The sequence below is a fragment of the Orycteropus afer genome, unplaced genomic scaffold, assembly GCF_000298275.1.
Source record: "Orycteropus afer afer isolate SDZICR_OR568_19922 unplaced genomic scaffold, OryAfe1.0 scaffold00810, whole genome shotgun sequence".
Classification (NCBI taxonomy): Eukaryota; Metazoa; Chordata; class Mammalia; order Tubulidentata; family Orycteropodidae; genus Orycteropus; species Orycteropus afer.
In genome coordinates, this window is record NW_006922397.1 from 159,969 (window position 1) to 164,405 (window position 4,437).

The following is a 4,437-nucleotide window of genomic DNA, read 5'->3' on the forward strand; positions in this document are numbered from 1 at the left end:
ACATCAGTGAGGATTAATTCAGGAATTATAGGATTAGAACATGTGCTATAATTTTCTAAGTTTTATTTTTAAATTCAAACTCTGCCAACTTGTGGAACTTAATGATTTTAACTGTCCAATTGTTTTTATTCACATATTTTTTACTTTCTTTACAAATTATTAAAATTCCAGTGAGTAATAATATCATTTTCATTAAAAAAACATGGCAGAGCTTTTGCTAGAAACAAATATAGTAGTGCATGTAAATTTTGAAAACTGTAACACTATATAATTTTGTGGCTGACAAGTACTGAAAGAAAACAGCAATTATGGTGATGGTGAAGACAATGAATTGATGAAGAAAATAAGGTCACAATTAATGTTCAATGAAATATAAGATGACACAAATATAGTGGAGGACAAATATTTGAAAGATAATTATGGCATTTATTTTGATGGTGATGAAAACGGTGATGATGAAGAGAATAAGGTGATATACCTTTGAATAAGTTCAATGATATACTCAAGCTCACACTATGCATTATGCATTATCTCATATACATTTACAATAATCAATATTTTGTTTTAATACCTGCTTCATATGTAAGCCACTATCTTAAAAAATTGACTAAACCATGATTACTTTTCTAGTTAGTAGCAGAACAAAAAATTACCTCTAATTTTTAGTCAAAGTGTATAGGTTTGAGAAGTAGATAAACCCACCTGTACTTCAAAAAAAAAAAAAATCTGAAAACTATAGGTCTAATCATTTTTATGTATCTTTCAGAATATCTTTTTTTTTCTGTGATAAATACTGATGATTAATCATTGTGGAATTTTATGGAGATAAATGATTTAAAGTTATACAAACTTATACACACCAATACTGTGCATTTATGACCACTTTATACCTTAATAATTTTATGATTCTTAGCTTTATTTCTTTTGCAATAATTGGATACAATTTATTTAAATATCAAATAAGATTATTAATTCCTAAGACTAATATAAACTATTATGTAATCTAATATAAACTATTACATAATCTCTATTTCTTTAGTTGAATTGGTTTTGGAGACCTTAGATGCAATGACAAATATACAAAATTACATAAATAATTTGTACTGTAATTTGTATTACGTAACTGTGTATTGTCTAATTTCAGAAGACACTCCTCTACATCATGTGATTCTGATGCTGTGAATGTCAATTGAAAAAGAATAAGTGCTAGATAACCCATATAAATTTTAAAAAAAGCCCTGTCTATAGACATGGAGAATAAATTAAGATTTGTCACTTGAATAGAACTAAGTTTGACTTTATGAAGCCAAAGCATTAAAAATCATCCTGTTTTTCTAGTTTCCTACCCTTGCAGGTGAGTAAGAAAGGTCACTTTCTGGAGATGTTTATTAAAATTCCCACCTCTATCTTACTTTCATATGTGGCTTGTTTCTCCTTCTCAATGAAACCATCATCAGAATGTATTCTACTTGCTTTTTCTTCCTTTAGGTAATGCCATTATTGCTGCTATTCAAATCACAAAGTTTCAGGGAAATTATAAAATCAAGACAGGTGAAAATGTTTTGTCCATGGGCTAAATTTACATCAGTTATTGTTATTTTTGTTTATAAATGCAAAGAATAATGGCAAATAACTTATTTTGGTTTATTTTTACATAACAAAAAATATTCTCTCTCTCTCTCTCTATACACACACACACACACACACACACACACACACACTCACTTTTAAACTTGAAAACATGACTGAAGTTGGTTTCTTGTAAGGTGCTCATTTCCTTTAAATGGTATTTCAGGACAGTTTATTAGCACATAAGAACAGAGGAACACAGGAAATATATAAATATATTGCACTGGCACTCATGAGATCAGGAACCATATTATAGATCTGATCTTTCATTCATCATTTCTGTAATATATTTCTTTTTACTCATGTTTCAACTAGAATAATAGTACCATATGAGAATTGTACCATAACAGTCATAGGCACTGCTCTATATAAAATATAAATAAAAGTATCATCACAATGGAAATTTTATTGATAATTTCAAACATTGCATTTTCAACTTTGTCAATAATTTAAACAATTATATCAATTGAATATATAGGGTACTTGTTGAATCCAAATGATATTTATTAAAAAATATGCTTCCTCAATATTTCTTTAAGACATTATGAGAAGTCATACAGTATTACAGATTCATTCATTAGGAACCATATCCTTCACACAGATCAGGACTCTTCTGTTAGCTTTCTTACAATTTGGTTGGAGATTTAAATATACAAAAGTTGAAGCACATGTAAATTATTCTCAGTGACATAATTTTTAAATCACTGTATGTTTGATTCCAGGAATGAATGAACATTTTGTCAATAGCTGAGAGAGTTAAACAATTGTCCCTTAACTCACTCATCCTCAGCCCTAGAGGAAATGACTTCAAATTACTTTACTCTCTTTCCTCTGTGTTTATGCCTGTTGTTTATATTTTCAAACTACATGATTATCTTCTAATGCTTGACTCCTATATCCCAATTACTACCTCATGGCTCAAGAATTTTTGTACATGCAGGCACCCTTACCACATTACAATTCCACACACTTTTTCTTCACTCCATTCTCCCAACAAAATTACATCCCACTTTGTGTCTTTGGAGAAAGGGTTGCCAGCATTGATCCAGCTTCTACAAGGTGTTGCTCATAAACTAACAAACAAACAAATAACACTATCATGGAGTCAGATCTGACTCAGAGAGACTGCTGCTTGGGTTTCCAAGGTGATATCACTATGGAAGTAGATTGCCCAAACTTCCTTCCGAGGAGTGGCTGGTGGGTTTGAACCACCAGACTTTTGGTTAGCACTCAAATGCCTTGAGCACTATGCTATCAGAGCTCCTAATTCTGTATATATTTTTTATTATTTTATTACTATTATTTCAAAAACTTTTATGGAAGATTTATCAAGAAAATATTTTCCAGAAGACATCTAGCATTTTCAAGAAAAATAATCTCAATTAAATATTTGTTCTGTCTTTTTCTATGTGATTTGCATGCTACATGCATGAATATTGTGACTCATATATTTATGTAAAAGAATAATGTTTTCCTTTGGTAATACTGACTCCACAATTATTTTGCTATATGTATTTCCAAGAATGTCCATAAACATATGTAGGGTTCTCTTGGACTAAATTTTTAATTCTCTTGTTATTTTTTAAATGTCTCTCTCTCTTTTTTTAATGTTGGATTTTGTCTTCTCATTTTTTACAAGATTTTCTCTCTGGTATCTTATGAAATTTTAATTGAATCATATGTATATATATATTGCAAATTTTTAATCCCCAGGAAAACTTTCTTCTTACTTGGCACTTCCTGTCTTGTTAATCGTTTTTAACTCACTGTATATAAGTGTATGCTTTAGTGTGTGTGCACATCTGTAGCTATCCCTTTTTTTCATTTTAGAGGCTTTATCATAGGTATGGTGAATTTATCTTTAAAATAATACTTCAGACTTAAAATCTACAACTTCTTTTGGACATAACATACAGAGATTGTCCATGAGAAGTTCTCATTCTTGAGAATTCACTCATCTATGCTGACATAGAAATATCAAGATGTGATTCTTTGAAACATTTAAGTGAAAATGAATACTTTATCAAAATTAACTCTTCCCAGGACTGAATTCTTTCACCATTCATTGTCTCATCTACTGTTATGATTCTTAATCTCACTCTGTGTATATTTTCTTATTAAATTTATACCATATCTATTACTTCATCATTATAACTTAGATTTTAATACAAGAAAACATTTAAGAAATGATTAATGAATAAAAGAAGTACTACTGTGCAGCATACTGTGTTAAGCTAAGCATCAGAGGAGCAGAGTGACAAAATTCCCTTCCTTTATGAGGAGAGTTTCGGGAGAAGCATTGCAGTTCTATGACCATGGCATAAAGATGTTCTAGTAAAGGGGGTCCAGGAACTGGAATTTGGAAACCAGGTGATGGACCAGAAGAGAATGCACAGTGGAAATATGAAAATTAAGAAAAAAATAAGTAAATTAAAATGATTTTTTTAAAAAAAGATAATTGAATAAGAGAACTTATTATAGATTTCTGAACCAAAGATCCAAATAATGATACCGGGCCTCTAGGAATTTAGATTTGGTATTATTGTCCATTGCAGGCTCAAAAAAGAAATATAGCTCCTTAACATGAGCTGATACACTGCTGCAGCAAATCTAATATTATAAATTTTGAAGAAAAACATCATTCCACTGTTGTTGTTGTAGTTAGGTGTCGTCGAGTCATTTCTGACTCATCGCAACCCCATGCACAGCAGAACGAAATACTGGCTGATCCCGCACCAGCTCCAGGATCCCTGCTATACTTGAGCCCATCATCACAGCCACCGTATCAATCCATCTCGTTGAAGGCCT